Raw genomic sequence first — 17,339 nt, 5'->3', positions numbered from 1 at the left:
AGGACCAGATTTCACTCCATGCTGTGTGGTGGGTGCATGTGGGATCTCCCTTAAAGGGAGTGGATCTTCTCAGTGTCAGTCATTCTGGGAAAAGAGCAATTCTGGGACAGGAAAAGGAGACTCAAGAATGCCGTAGATTTAGGGGAAGAGAAAACTTCTGCTGTTTCACTTATTGTGACAGTTGGGCGTGAGTTTTGGGGAGAGCTTGTTGTGTTAGGTGGATGCATTTTGGGGTAATTGATTGCACAGGAATGGATAACTAGTAAGAAGGCCCTGGCATTCTGGGGCCTCACCCCACACATAACAGCTGGGCCTTGATAATCAGCTACTACATGGTGCCATTTGCAGATGGAGATAGGAGCCTTGTTTAAATACTCATGGTCAACATAAGGTTTGGACGGCTTTTAGCCTACAGGTCCCCAGAACAGAGAAGAGGTTAGGGGCACCTGAGCAGTCAAGAACCCACATATCACTGCTGACTCCTCCCAAAACTTAACTGCCAGTAGCCTGTTGCTGATTAGAAGCCTCATTGATAGCTTTTGTTTACATTTTTCTCTACTGTGAATGGCACCATGTATGGTGTTTATGTGCATAAGTTTATATAAATTAGAAATTTTTTATAATAGATTTGTGTATATTTATAGTAATAAATGATAGACTTATCTATATCTATTTTATGCATTCACAACATTCCCTTTTCTTAATTTTTTTCAATATTTAAGGCCTTGCACTTTTTCTGCAATTTTTTACAAATTGTCACAAATCTCCAAAGATTTTTTCTATGTATTTATTAAAAAAAAATCTGTGTGGGGGAAGGGGTAAAAAGAAAATATTTATGTATAAGTGGATTTCACAGTTCCAACCCATGTTGTCCAGAGGGCATCTGTATACAGCTGGGAAGGGACACAACTGTTTAAAACTGATGTGTGTGTGCTCACAGGTGTGTGTGTAGTACACACATCAGTGTTTTCCCTTGTGCCACACCTAAGGAATGGAAGGAACTTTTGCTGTGCCCTCTGCCCCTACGGTGCCAATGAACCCTACTTTGGTTGTGATACCCTTAGTTTTTAATCCCTTCGTCTTATTGATCCTCAGAATTTTTCTCGCTTTTAGATTCTACTCTTAAAATAGTGGTTGGAGCACTCTAAAGGTGTGTGTGTGTTGCCTAGGAGCTTTCTGGGTTATGGGTATTGAAGCTGGTTCCTTGACAGGTAGCAGGTGATAACTGCCTGGGAGATGGGCGCCAAGTCTGGGGAGAAGCGAGCGCGCAGGGAGGAACTGAATGACACTTGTTCTGGACTCTCAGCTGTGAAAGACCTCCCTGGACCTCACAGTGTAAGGCCCGCATGCAGGGTGGAGCTTATATAGATCACAGAACCATCAGAATCTCTGGCTTTTGAAATGTACACTATTAGGGAATTTATTTCAAGTAACTGAGGAGCAAAGTCATTTCTGCTGTTGGGAAAACACAAAGCAAAACCCTCACCAACAACCCCAACATATATGACTCTTACTGTCTGCAAACTAACTTAAGGAAAAAGGACTTCTTAATAAAAACCTGAAGGTTGTGAGCGTCCACACAGGATAACTGCAGGCAGGGGAGGCACTGCTGACACTGCAGCCTCTTCTGTTTGACTCAGAGTGAGACCCTCGTGGATGCGTTTCTGTTTGGAATCTGAGTCTCTGTTCTCTTGAGCAGCTGTTGATTGTGTCTATAGTTGCTGTGTGGTCCGCTCTCCATTTTCTCTGCGCTTTCTTGATGTGCAATAAAATAACATTACTTGGCTTTCTGTTCTTAATTCAATAAGCTGCTCTCAGTTCTGACTTTCATAGGTAAAAACTCCAACAGTGGCTCCAAATTCTAACCGTGGCGGTCATCACAATCTGCTGCCATCTGCAAGGCCAGCAACGAGGCTCTTGGACAGCAGCTTCATCTCCTGCGATGTAATCTGTGCAGCCAGTTCCAGGGCCCTGGGTGGTGTTCAGGATTATTTTTTAGAACTTGTCATATTATGAGGAGTTAATTTTGGATACCTGTATTTTGGAAACTGACCAAGTTTCCAATAGGGGAGTGGGTTACAAAAAGAAAGATGTAGATTTTTAAAATTTTTTTTAAATTTATATCTTTTACATCATTGTGTATTCCCTGCAAAATTCCCACCATCAGTTCACCCGTGAACTATCAACATAGTCCTTTGTGCTCTTCTCTCCCCTATTTTGATCCCTTTTCCTCCCCCTCCCTCAGAATGTCTCTTATTTATAGTTGCCTGCTAGTTTTGTTGTTTTATTATTGTTGTTATTTTTTTTTTTCCTGATCTCTTATTTGGTTCCCTTTATTCCTCTTATAAGTTAAACCATTTGATATTTTTCTTTTTCCTTCTGGCTTATTTCACTGAGCATGATCCCTTCTAGCTCCGTCTATATTGCTGCAAATGGCATGAGTTTATCTTTTTTGATTGCTGAGTAATATTCCATTGTGTATATATGCTACAGAAAGATGTAGATTTCTAAAGTTAGCCAGAACTGGGCTTCTGACATAGTGAGGTGGTTCAAAGTGGGATGGAATCCCAGTTCCACAATCCACCAGTATCTTAAATGCATTAGTAGTAGTGCCTTCTTCTCAGTGTTGTGGGCGTGAAACAAATTGTTACATGATAATGTGTTCAGAACAAGGCCTGACTCAATACATTTGCTCTTTTTATTATTGTTATTACTATTATCACTGATTCTGTCATCTTGGGATAGCAAGTTAACTTCTCTGAGCCTTCATCTACAAAACCAAGAGAGCACTAAGCATCTCATATGGTTTTTGGAATTAATAATATATGTAAACTTCTAGCCCAAGTTCTGGTTTATAGCAGAAGCTCTCTTAAGGATACTTTATTTTATATGTGATGAACGACCTCCACCTGATTTATTTTGCAGTGTTCAGGGCCTTGCAGGAGACTGAAGAGACAATCACAGACTGTCTACGACAGAGAGGGCCACATGGCCCCCTCTCAGAAATCCTCTCCAAAGCTGTGCTACAGCGAGGTCCTTGTTCCCCAATGTCATCAGAACCCCATTCTCAGCCATTCTTGATTTCCATCAAATGTCTCCTCCTGAACAAGTGAGTCAGACTCACTTGTTCTTTAATCTTTTGTGATCACTGAAGCAAAGAATAAAATCCAAAGCTTCTTTTAACCAGGTCTCCAACAGTGACCTTTGTGAACTCTGGGACCCAGGGAGAGCTCTTAGTGATTTTTGCTAAGATCTTGTACTGGCTGAATTGCTCTAAGACCAAACTGAAGTGGTGATTATTAGCATTTAGCACTGCAGCCTGACTCTCGTGTGATAATCGTTTCATTAGCTCATGCTGCTGTTGTTGTTCATAAAAGCCCTTCCTTTTCACTCCCAGACCTCTTGTCGCCTGCCCTGACCTTTTTTTTCCATGTACATTTGAAATATTTCTCATTATTCCTCTTAACTTTGCTTGTTATTCCTCTGAATGACTTGGGCAATCTCTTGCATTCTCCAAGGCATGATATTCTTTTTGTCCCAAGCTGCCTCCTCTGGTGTATTCCAGATGGCTTTGTACCAAGCAGAGCATATGCCTCTTTCTTCCCCTTGATTACTCTTTGCATTTCTTTGCTCCTCTGCATCGTCCTCCATTTGATTTACTTCTGGAGTATTTATTGCTGGGGTGACGTGCATAATGAATACTCTTGGGTGTTCATTAAGTTTAGCTTTGAACTGTTTCTATTTCCCCTCAGTGTCCTTGATGTCTGATGTCTTTGGTCACTTGCTCACAGTTTGCCAGCATTTACTCTACAAAATGCATACCTCTCTCTTTCAGGTTGCGCTTTTTTTCTTTTTCAGACTTCATGGAAGTCCTTAGTTAAAAAAATGATGGCTTACCACTGATCTTTAAGATTTCCCTCTCTGTCTTATTCTAGGTAAAGTGATTATTCCAGGTGTCAATCACTAGACTGCTATGATTTAGGACACAATTATCTCTCGTGGGTCTTGGGTTTGACTGAGCAGAGCTGGACAGTTTTCTTTGGGGCCTCCTGTGCAGTTGTAATCAGATGATGGTAGGACTGTAAGAGAACTCGAAGAGCACGGCCATCCATCAGAGTCAGTCAGGTGTCTGATAGTTGGTGCTGGATTGACTAAGGGCTCATCTGGTGTTATCCCACAGATGACTACATTGACAACTACACATTGACAACTTGGGCTTCTCAAATTTTTGTGGTCAGATTCTGAGAAGATATGTCTAAGAATGAACATTGAAGATGGAAGAAGAAAGGTTTCTTATACCTTAGTCTTAGAAGCCGTGAAGTATTCCGTCCATTGCACTGGACTGGTGTGAGGGGACTGTACATAAGAGCGACAAAAAGAGGCATGAGTCACTGGAGGTGCCTGGCTGCCACAAGAGTGAATAGTGACTCTGGTCTTTGCATTGTTACTTATTTTAGGGCCAGACAGGCCCTTTTGATATTGGCTTTCTTCCTAACCTTCTCTGTTGACTTAAACAGTAGTTACAGACAATTTCCCCAGGTTAAGATAGTCCAGTGCCATCTGTATCAGTCATTCCTCTTGCTGAAGAGTCTGTCTTCCTCCTTGTGGCTCTTAAGCGGTCAAGCCTCTGTTCATATATGGAGGTGAAGTTCAAGGCAAAAAGACATAGATTGGACCTTGAGAGGACTGTGTGTTAATCCTGACTTTGTAGTCGCGTGACTGATCTTAAACAAGTCGCTGAAGTGCCCTATAGGCTCTGAAATTCTATAGTTCCAGGTAGCTGTCTTGAATATACATCTCTGCTGGGTAAAGCCTTTATTTACTTCAATCCCCTGAACCAGTAAAGTCCAGGATTCATGACTTAAGAGTGTCAAAGTCCACCACAGTCTTTGCATACAGTAGGCATTTGATAAAAATATTGGGAGGGAGAAGGATGAAATTTGAATCTAGAAACCTAGATTCAAGATTTGGTGTATTACCAGATCATTTATTTTTACTGTTTTAATTTGAAAGATCATAACCTTGCACATTTAAAACTTTGCTTTTAGAAATTGGAACTTGTTCAACACAGTCTCGGCTTGTGTCCTTTTGCTGTTTAATAGGCAGTTCTTTGTGCCTGTTGACAGATTGACATTTTGCAAGTAACCCTCATGCCCCTGGTACTGACTGTGATTCCCTCAAGCTGTAGCAACTGGAGGGATGCCAAGGGTCTGCGGTCATCTGAGTTTGCTCCTTTTAAGAATTTTTTTTAAGGTACTGGGGTATGGAAACCCTGACTTCTCTCCCTTTGGGATAGTAGAAGGGAAAGAAAATAAGGGAAGTGTCTGTGGGAATGGAGGAAGACCAGGTCAAATGTAAATGAAAATGTACACCTTGGCCCCTCTCCCTGCCTGCCCCCCGCCCACACAGAGTGTTCTAGGCTCACTCCAAGTGAAAACCGACCCTAGATTTCCTGCCCTTATAACCATTTGACATTTGAGAAGACAAACAAAGGGCTCCATCAGGAAGAGGCTTAACTTTGTTAGTAGCTACAAATCATTTGGCCCTGGAGAGCTGACCCTGGAGAGCTGGGGTTCAGGGCGGCGGGGGGGGGGGGGGGGGGGGGGGGGGAGGGGGCTGGGAAGGGGGCTCCTTTGCCTTCTTTTTATTTCAGTAGAATCAAGTTTCAAAGAGACTTGACTACCCAGGCCCCCAGGATTTCCTGATGGTCTGGGAGGTGTCCAGGCTTCAAACTGGTCTGTTGCTGCCTCTCTCCAGCAAGAAGTCACCCCCTAAAGAAAAAATATACCTCAAGTCCAAGAGTGACTTGGGATTTATAGGAGGAAATAGTATGAAGTGATCTAAATTGGAGGATTTTTTAAATAATAAACACATGAAAAAAGAAAAAAGAAAGCATTCTCAGCTGGCATAACTAAAATAGACTGACATTTCCAGCAATTCTGTAAGAAAAGACAGGGCAGATTTTAGAGAATAGGGTGGATGGACTGTGGTTGTTATCTAATCTATAGATTGTACCTGAAAGAAAACTCTGATCTGCTGGCTGCCGTCTTCATCTGATTCTTCTGCTAATTGTATTTTACTTAAATTTAGCAAACATTTGTATCATTTATACTTAATTAAATAAAAAATATTCACATTCTAAGCTTGGGGAACAGAGGTTAAGTAACAGCAGATCCTCTTGCCAGCCTTTGCTGAACCCTGTGAGGCAGTTGCAGCCCTAGCTCTCAGGCTGGAAAAGGCATCCTTGACAATGTTAATGGCTTTGACCTCTGAGTTCTAGCATTTCACCAAAAAGTCCCTCAAGTAAGAAGGTAGAATAGGAGAGATGGTGCCTACGGCTAAACTTGGACCCTAGAGCAGAAGAGAAAGAGAAAAGGTAGAGTAATTCTGCTGAGGCAGGATAATCTGTACACTTCAAAGTAAAGATAAAAATAAGGATTCATCATTTCTCTACTAAGAATTATTTGCAGTCCTGTGGTCTGCAGAATGCGAGCATGTACCTGAGGCCTTAAGGATAGATGACTGATCTGCAGGAATCCAGCTCAGTCTTTCCAGATGAAGTAATGTAATACGGAGCTTTTATTTGCTTGATGCCAGCAGGTGATTAGCTGGCCATTTAGGGGCGTGGTGGGCCTTTCTTAGGAGCCCTGGAAATAGTTTTCCTCACCTCCAAGAGTATAACAAAGTCCATCGGGAAATCTTGGGTATTAATCTCATCAGGAAATCCTGGGAGTGATCTTCTTCCATTTGTCCAAAGGCTAGAGAGAAATTTATATCTTCTTTCCTACCAGTTTGAGTTAACATCACCTAAAGGTCCTTTCTCTTTGTTTATATTCTAGGGAAATCATTCTATCACAGAATAAATTACAAGACATTTCCAATAAACACTTCGTCTTTTTTCAGATTGGAGGGTAGGAAGGATGGAATGAGGATTGAGGAAGATAAGATTGACTAGAATGATATAAATAATTTTACTTTTAAGGCACCTTGCTATCAATTTTTAAAAATCATTGTTATAAAGAGAATGAGCTTACTGGCTAGTAGCCAGAGCTGAGTCTCAGGAAAACATTTCTGTCTAGAAACCTGTTTGTGTTCTTGCAGGTACAGTACGTAACGTCTTCCATCGAGCAGTTCGGCCTAGGCCAAACTGGGAGTATTTCCAAATTCCCTTCTCCACCCAAAATCGAAGTCTTCTGCTTATCAGCTCATTTTTTTTTTTTTAAATAGAGGCATGTTTATTTGTTTGTTTGTTTGTTTGTTTGTTTGTTTGTTTATACAGGCACTGGGTACAGTCAGAAGCGCGGGAGGGTGAGAGAATTCACCAGAGCCAGAGCAGGGAGCAGAACAGGCAGAAGGACCGAAATACACTGCTGAGGGGAGCAGCGGGCGGCAGGAGAGGTCTGTGCGCCATGTGGGACCCTCCTCCGGTTGCCGGGGAGCAGCCGGGGATTGAACCGGCACCGCGGGCAGCTTCGCAACCCAGCGCTCAACCGCTGCGCCACTGGGGAGGCCCTTATCAGCTCATTTTTGGTGTTCCTTAGATATATCCCACTTGGCCATTCATCCACTGAGGCCTTTATGTTCAACTCCTTTGGGAATGCCCAAAATAGATAGAGATGATGATAACACCTTTTAGTTTTTGAATGTTTTTTCTGTGGTATAATACTATGTGAAGTGTGTTATATAATTTGTTGTCATTTATCTTTGTAACACCTTGTAAGGTAGTCATACTATTAACCTATTCTTACAGAGGAGGTTTTAGAGAGGTTAAGTGACTTACGCAAGGTCACACAGTAAGGAGTAGTGGTGGGAAGTGATGCTAGGTCTACCTGGCTCCCAAATCTATGCCCTTAAACACTGTGTAGATTGTTGGGTGTTTTTCTTGATTTCTTAACTTTACTTCCTATTAGGAGCTGACTCCTTGCCCTGAATCCAAGACAATTTGGTTAGAGCCCTACTTTTGCCAATTCCTTTTCCAAGAAGAGAACATTACCACTGGCCAAGTACTCTTTCAATTAAAATGACTTCCTCATAAATATGATTTGTCAACATGACTGATTAAAAGAAATGATTATATCAACCTAGCAGCATCTCAAGCCACACCTCACCCACCAAATTAAACCTCTTGGGTAACATTGCTAACCCAGATCAGACCCAGCTTCTTTGGTCATTGTAATTTCGAGAACTGGTCATCTCAAGGAAGCAAACATTATACACCCTCGTTGATTCCCAGAACTGCCCATTCCTGATCTTCTTTCTCCCCAGCCCTTTCCTGTAGCATAGCTCATTCTAAAGCCCACATGGGTTATTGGCAGATCATAACTTTGATGAGTCAGAAACTCAGCTTACCAGCTTGTTAGAGGCGCGTCATTTTGGAAAAATTGTTCCTTCTAACCATCTCAGAAAAAAAGAACCTATGGATAATAATGTCAGTTTATTCACTTGCACAGTTTTGTCTTTTTCCTTATCATTTCTCCTTGTTGCAGGATACTCCATCTCAAAATTAGAACTCAAAGGAAATAATATTAGTTATGAGAACATTTTTTGACAAGACCAGAAGGAGAGAAAAGGAAATTAAATTGTCTTAAGTGATATTTCATTCAGACCCATTTCTGACTTACTGCTCTTTTCTGTGAACACAACTTTCCTCTCTCCCTGCCAGTTAATCTGAAGATTTGAGTTCAAGTCTAGGTTCTGCTGTTTTATTATCACTGTGGTTAAATTGACAAAGCATTTTACCTCTTCAAGTTCCTGTTTCATGATCAGTAAAATGGGAGTAGTAATATCTTCTATGTGCCACAATGTTTAAATCAAGATTAAGGATAAAAATGCTCAGTATATATTACCTTTTGTTATGGGAGCTGTCAAGTTGATTTTTAAATTGAAACCTTGTGAAACCAGTTCCCTGCAGGTCAGCAACCTGGTCATTCATCCAAATGGTCACATATCTTAGGGAATGGTGTGGTTACTTCCCAAACTTTAATGTGCATTTGGATCTTCTGGATGGGCCTAGGAGCCTGCATTTCTAACAAGTGCTCAGGTGATATCGATGCTGCTGTACCACACTTGAGAAACATTTTAGATACTTGTGACAGATTCTCATGTATATACTTAGGATACCATGTCTTTATATGTCAGCAGTGACTTCTGAAAAGTGGAATCCCAGGTTTACTTTGTGTGCTCATGTTAGGTGACTGTTCCACATGGTTAAACATGCTCTTTCTCTTTGCTTTCCATAACTTTACTCTCATAATTCTCCTCCTATATTTTGATTTCTCCTACTCAGTCTCCTCCTTAGGGTCTTCTTCATCATCATTTAATGTCAGTATTTCTTTGGGATCCATCCTTTGCCTTCTGATCATATTAGTCTCTGTGGATAATCGCAAGAGTTGACTCCTATATGAACGCTCCTTGTCCTGCCCAGATAGATTGGACAGGTACTCCTCCTATGTTCCCACTGCATCTTCTTATAAGATTTATTTTAGCACATGATAGTTTTATTTCACTCCGTCACTGTGCAATTGCTTTTTCATAGTCTAAATTTACTTTTGAGAGCAGAGAGTATAACTTTCCATTTTTGCATCCTTTGTGCCTACAATAGTGCGCAAATTCCATAAATGTTTGAATAATAAACAAAGGCAAACCCATCCTTTGAAACTGACATCAGAAACAGTCATCTGAGTGGGCCAGATGGCAAATGTTAGTATTTGGACACCCTGTGGAAACAGAGAGTTCACTTAATTCTGTCATGTATTCCTATGTGTGTGTGAATTACCTTTCTGGATAGTCTCAAGATAACAATAGCATCTGGGGAAGACACCTGAGCCTTGTTTCCTCTGTAAATTATTTCTGAGCCCCTTTTTCAGAATTAAACAATAGGCTGTCAAAATTGTCAAAAAGAGGAAGTGTGTTTCTTATGGGGAAAACCGTTTATCATGTTCTTCTATTGTGATAAAACAAAGTGAGCCATTTCAGAGAAGGAAGGTTGTAGTCTTGCCAGCATTGTGGTTTCTAAGAAAACTTTTATCACAGTCACCCCAAAGAGAACTCAGAAGGCCAGGTATCGGCTGCCAGCAGGTATTGGCTGCTAGCAGATTTCACATAGGTTTGAATATAATTCAATCCGACAAACAATCTTCAGTACATACTTTCTTTGTGTCAGGCTTGTATTAGGTTAGGGATAGGTGATACCAAAAAGACATGGCTCCTGCCTACAGAGAGCTCATAGTCCAGTGGAGACATTAGACATTTAGACAAATAAGGGCAACTCAGTGTGATTAATATATATATTATACAGGCCCCTTAAAAATAAAGACACTCAGAAAATCACAATCCAACCCTATGTAGAAGAGCATCTTTTTCTGGTGCTAGGCTTCCCCTGCAGCCCTGTGTGTTACTCTACCCCACCCTTCCTCCTGCTCCCATTACTGTAAGCTACTGAGTGCAAGTTTAATTACGTTAAACTCATATTGCATCTATCTATGGGGCCTATATGCAGCCATTGGGGGCTCATTTCCATATGAAGGGGACAATAAATAGTTCAGGCAGGCATAACTGAGGAGCCACTTTCAAAGGTTTATTTAGTAACAAGAGTACCACAGGTCTGGAGAGAGCTGGCTTCACAACTCTTGTTAGCATTTCCTATGTGAAGTCCTTTCCATGCTTCTACAGATATGACTTCTTATATAAACCCCACATTACCTAGGTTGGCCTGAGTGGATTTCTATTTCTTGCAACAGAAGAGCCTTAACTAAGATTTCAACAGGCGGATAAGAAGCTCAGGCAACATTAATGAAAGCATGGGAGTGAAAAGTTCATCTTCCCTGAGAGTGTGCCATTTACTTTAGTAGATACCTGAAGTGAAACAGGTTGTTTCTACCACCATAGAGCATAGTGGTCAAGAGCTGAGAGAGATGTCTGACAAAAGACAAACCTGCATTCAAATTTTGATCCTGCCACCAAGTATCAGTAGCTGCCAGTCTGGGCAGTTGCTCAGTCTCAGTATCCTATTTTGCAAAATCTAAACAGGATAATAATAGTACTTAGCGTTGGTGTAAGCATTAGATGAGGTAATAAATGTAGAGTGCTCAGTCTAACACAATTGAAGTAGAGAGCTCTAGCTACTGTTATTATTACTTCTAGCGATTTCTTTGACACAGCAAATAGTCACTAGATTATCTAAAGGGGCAGGTTAATGTATTTATGAAGACAATTTTTTGAAAGATAGGGGTGATGTCTTGGGGAAGGGCACATTTTCCTAATCCTTTCCAAGGTGTGGCCTGTGTTAGCAGCAAAGTTGCCTGAGGCAGAGTTTGGGTTGCTTTGAAACTGGCTCTCAGTCGGGTTTTGACTATGTGGTGACATTTGGAACAAATTGGCACAGCTCTTCTCTGGAGTACCTGTTCTGGAGCTCAGTGACAACCAATGGCAGGATTTTATTAACCCCTTGGTACAACAATAGCTGCTTCTATTTAATTAGATTGATATGGTTCAGATGATCTGAAGACTGAGTCACCACGGATCTGTGTAATGCCAAGGTGTTAGCAGGGTGAGACATGAGCTGCAGAAGAAGGCACGGAGATCCCTATCAAGGAGAATGATGACAGGGAGATGAGCAGCTGGCAAGGGCAGGTCTGCACATCTGGCACACTGTTGTGATTTACACGGAGCTTCAAGGTGAAGAAATAATAGGCAGCAACGCTGGCAGCATTAGCATGAGTTGACCCAAAACGCCTGGATGCCTTTGCAGCAGAGACATTTCCACAGGAAGGGACTCTGCTGCGCAAACTCTGCTCCCATCTCTCACCCTTTCCCCAGAGGCTAGCCAGACAGATGTGTTTTCACTCTTCTGGCCACTGCTTGCCAACCTAGTTAGGACAATGGAAGCAGTCCTGCCTTGCAATTCACAGAAGTGAGAGTTTAGAGTCATGTAGCTGAGTACAGGACTTATCTTCAAGCAAAATCTGTCAATCCCTGGGGATAGTGTTCCCACCTTGTCACCAGACTCATCCCAGGCACTGGCAGGAAAACCCCACTTGATGGAGACTGTGCATGGGGAGCGATTGTTGAGAGGCGCTGTGATCACGGTTCTGTGGCACAAGCTGGCGGCCTGCCCTGGGAGGGAACCAGGCTATTAGGAGACTGTTGACAGATCTGGCTGGCAAGGCTTTTATGTGGGAAAGTGTGTCTTTTCTTAAAAGTAACCTGATCTGAAGAGTAGCATAGAAAGGTGCTGTAGCTGGAATCCCTAGGGAAGCCTTTTCCTTTTGATGGAACAAATAACCCCATGCTGCAGTACAGAAGAGAGGTGTTTGCCTCCTGTGTTCCTTCTGGCTGGCCAACCTCCCCACAGCACTGCCTTCCCAACCAATAAAACAAAATGCCCACAAAGTCAAAGCTCAGTCTCCAGGTTTTTACTTGAAAATTTGCACCTGGTTGGGGCCCAATTTCAGATGGAGAAATTTGGCCTGACTTTTGAATTGTTGCTTCTAAAGGGCAGAATTATGGCAAACCAAGCATTTCAAGATACCTAGTCAGAGAATTAAAAAAAAAAAACAAAAGAAGCTGTATCAGACACCTGTTCTTGTAATCTTGGAAAACCATCCCACAGTTGGTAGATTCTACTTTTTGGGAGAACGAGACTGAATTTCCTGAGTGGGAGAGGATGGGATCCCCACCTTTGTTCCCTTGTATGGGGCAGCAGGGAACAAGGTGTCTTTCTTCCCATTGCTCCTGTTGTACAGCATGTGGCTTGACTGTCAGTGTCATCAGAGTTGGAGGCCAGGCTTCTGGAAAGTGCCTGCAGTGTCCCAGGCAGGAAAGCTGGTTCCAAGTGGTCAAGATACCTTGTTCTTTAATCTAGATCACGTACTTCACATCGTCCAGATTGGCATAGTCTCTTGAAGCTTAAATATAAAAAAGCTTATATTTCAGTCTTTGGATTTATGCTACGTGACATTTGATTCCTCCCAAGTGGTAGCCACATGGAGTGAACAGCCAGAGTTGAGAGGTGGCTGAGGAGAGGGCAAGCCCCTTTATTGTGCTTGTTCACAAACTTGCTAAGTTTGAGGCCCTGCAGTTCTCCCACAAATGGGACTAGAGTTTGGAAAACCCTTTTCCTCTCTTCATATATGTCTTTTTATTTCAAGGTTTAGGGCAAGCCAATTAATCCCATGGGACAAAAGTCCAAGTTCTACTGGGGAGAGGGGAAAAGAGTCAGAGCTGCTTGGAATCAGCTTACTGGCACTGTGCTGTGGTTTACTGTGAGCCAAACTCTGCCAAATCTCGTGGGTTGCAAAGTCCAATTAAAACAGATCTGGGCACAGTAAGAGGCTAACAGGCATGAATAATTGTGAGAACCAGGATTTTAGTGGGGAAAGGAAAAAAAAGCCAAGGAGAAGCCAAGGCCAATTATCAGAACTGCTAATTTTTACCAACCTAATCATTAATGAATACCGTGTTTCTCAAAAGAATGTTAAGAGAATCATTGTATTTCAAGGGCTTGAAAACTGCTAAACTCTGAAGTTGTACAATTTGTGCAAATTAATATGATAAAAAGAGACAATTAAGGTTTATAATTAACAGATAAATACAAATGATCTGGTGAAGACAATCTAAGTTTCTGCTCTGTCTTATGGAGCAGTGTAATAGATTTTTATAAATGCTAATTTACAGTACATGCTCTGTTAACCATTAACACAGAGAAAGGAATGTGGAGTAAATGGAAGTCAAGAAGGGATGCGAGCCAAGGAACTAACAGACTAGATGTAGCCAAGGAGAAGAAATAGAAAAATATGCCAAAATGTTGGAATGTGACTCTGAAAGGGGAAAGACACCATTTAAATATCTTCCTCCTGTTTCTTGATTGTCCATAGTGTGAAAATCCCTCAACAATCTTTACAAATGCAATGAAGTTTTCCTCTATTTTTTCTACACTGTCTCTCTGGATTTTCTTGAAATTCAGAAACTATGGGTAGGACGGTTTGATTCAAAATATAGGCCATATTGTGTAAATAAAATGGACTTCAGCAAGGATAAATTTCCCAGGCAAGCACAGTGGAACTATCCAGAGAGGCCTGCATTGCTTCTGATTGAGAGCAGGCTGCCATATGCAATCAGAGGCTGAAGAGAGAACACCCATGGTGATTCATCTGTGAGCTGCAGGCCCAAGGACCCAGGGCCCATGCTCCAGACTGCAGGCAATTGGATTATTGAGCTGCAGCTCACTTGGGCAACTCACACTGAGCACGCAACAGCATCAGCAACCTCAGGGATTTGCTTGGTTAATAGTGGTGAACAAGCTTCCTAAGCCACTCAAGGGGGCCAAGGGGAGGGGGTGGGGATTGAAAGAATGGGAGGGAGGGATTGTTCTATATGTTCCTATTAGATTAGCCTGAGGATAGGGACTGTGAACATTTGTATTCTTGTGCTTGGCACAGTTTTCTTCCTATGATTGAAGAAGATTTGTTTTTCATAATGAAAAGAGAGGCCTGGCAATTCTTTCTTTATAAACAAAATCCTGGAAATATGGCTTTTTATGTTGGAAGTATGTAATCCTAGAGATTTTTCACCCGAGTCTGATGAGCACTCTGCTTTTGAGTTTTCAAGTTGAAATTAGTAAAAGAAAAAGAAACTGGGTGAAGAGAGCACCAGAGGATGTCTGCAGGGGAGCACCATTGTTCTAAGGCTTAGAACTGGTGAAGTCAGGAATTGACTTCTCAGTTACCATTCCTTCTGGCCACGCGCCATTAGCCTGTTCTCAGTGAGTTAGGGGTTTCTCCAAGCATTTCCAAATGTAACCTGCTGGTGAATGTGACCTCTTCCTTGATGCTTCTGAAATTCCTAATCCTCAATACCAATTATACTTTCAATAACCCAGTTTTTGGCTCCCTTTCCTTGTTAACTTTGATAAGTCTTACTTGAATTTTGAATTTTAAAATTATTTAAATTTATTAAACAAAAAGAAAGGCAAAAGCCTACTTTCTAGGGGCTAAAACAGAATGTATTTTTATCACTTTAGACTGCCTTCACATCAAGTAGGAAATAAATGCACGCGAAGACCAAGCCTATCCTTAGAAATACAATGTGAGACACATACGTAATTTCAAATCTTCTAGTAGCCAGAATATAAGGGAAACAGGCAAAGTTAATTTTAATAATAGATATTATTTAACCTAATATATCAAAATATCTTTTTAATATATGACCAATATAAAATTATTAATGAGATATTATATATATTATCTTGTCTTCGAAGTCTGACGTGTGTTTCATACATGTAGCACATCTCATCTGACACATTTCAGAAACGAGTCGTATGTGGCTGATGGCTCATATATTGCACAATACAGAGTGAGAGAGTGAGAAAGAGAATACCTTAAATCTTTCAGAGTTGTATTGATTCTTATTCCCATCATAAATCATGTAAAGGTCATGATGGAGATGAACTTATAGTTACATTTTATTGTATGTAAGTGAAGACCAAATGGTATGAAGATGATAAAACTGAACAAGTATCTCACCAATAATAATTTCATTGTATCCAGGTAACTAAGTTAAAAAAAGATGCGCTGAGTAGATCTGAAGGAACTCATATGAATCATTAACCAGAGGCTATATTCAGACTGTATACCCCTGCTGAGGACTGGAAATCACAGGTATACTTTTCTACTTTCTATGAAGTCTTTTGGGCCTCTTAGCCTAGCTAGTTATGGTATAATAATGGTCGAAGAATGGCTTTAAAGCCACAGAGGGGTCAGATATATTGGGGGCAGTACGCCTTCTTAAGAGATCTAGGTTACCTGGTGGCTGATCTATGGCATTTATCTTACAGTTGCCACCAGCATGTCTCAGGGACTGGGCACTCCACCCACCATACCTGGAGGAGTGACTTAGAGCCACAATGAAAGACTTTCTACGAGTAGAATGAGACTCTCATGTGGAGACATGCAAAACAACCTCCCAGGTAAATTCAGTGAACAGAATAAGTGCAGAGCAGTGTACATGATATGGCAGCAACAGACTCTCTGGAAGGACAGAGGAAAAACAGGCAATGTTGATTGCCTCAAGGAAGGGAAGGGGAGTTTGCTGAGAAACAGGGGAGTAAGACTGTTCCTTTTTAATCTTGGTTCCTAGGTTCCAGTGGGAGTGCAGAAGAGAGAGGAGCAGGGAAACTTCAAGAAGTAGTCAGGAACTTTGGTGTTGACAAAGAAATAGAATTTTTCCTGGCAAAGGAGCAAGGGAAAGTGATTCTAGGCAGAGTATTGTATACAGAAAGTCAGAGTTCTGAAGACCTGTACCTATTTGAGGATAGGAGACTCTAGCAGAAGCTGCTGGAGGGCAGAGAGAGGTGAGGCCAGGGGTTTTGTGAGAGATTGTGATGCTGCTGAAGCATGTGGACATTTTCTCTGGGTAACGGAGAGCTGTGGGAGATAGGAAAGGCAGGGATGTGGCAGTGTGGCCTGAGGTGGGAACACCAGAGAGTGCCAGCTGTCAGAGGAACACAGGAGGGAGTGGAGCCAATAGGTTACAGAGCTGGGGTCTGTTGGGCTGGTGACTAATGGACTGAATGGAAGGGCTAGGGAAAGGATGAACCATGTTGTAACCGACTTCAGAATAATCCACAAACCAAATTACACCTTTGCCCTCAAATATGACGATTGTATATGAGGGATAAGGCCTATTTTGCTAACTGAGAATGAATGAATTCTGGCCCTGAAAATCATTGCAAGATAATTCTACTTCGTTTAACTGTAAAGTATTTTTAGAATCATTAATTTGATACTGTATTGAGAACGGCTTGATCCATAACTTACTTTGAAACATAATAAACCTAGTTTACATGTCCATCTGAATTTCAGATTGACACTCAAAATTGTTATGCCACAACAAGGCATACACAAAAAAGTGTTGGGTTTGAATGGTTGCTGTGAGAGGCCATAGGTTTCTGATTCTGTTTGATCTGGGTCACGTATTTCTCTAAAGCATTTTGTGTTCTTTGAAGTGATTTTTCCATGTGAGGACCAATGTTGAGTAATTTTGAATAGGAAAGCTCAAAAGTTGGGTATGTAAAGCTCCAGATTGAAAGCCTAAGAAGTTTTTCATTTTTAGAAATAGGAGAGATTTCATTTGGTTCCCAGAAATCTCTGTGACTGAGACTAATGCTGTGACCCAGAGTCCTTATCAATTTTACCAGTGGATTAAATCACTCCTTACTGGAGTATGTGCTGGAAGGAAGGTGGAGAAAAGGTTCACACGCCTTATAAAAGCCTCTCCAAAATGCAGAGTTCAACAGACCCACTGGAAGCCTTGAAGTTTTGCAAAGAACTATTTTATATTTA

Source organism: Talpa europaea, assembly GCF_964194135.1.
Source record: "Talpa europaea genome assembly, chromosome: 8".
In the NCBI taxonomy this organism is placed as follows: Eukaryota; Metazoa; Chordata; class Mammalia; order Eulipotyphla; family Talpidae; genus Talpa; species Talpa europaea.
Note: the sequence above shows the minus strand (reverse complement) of the source record.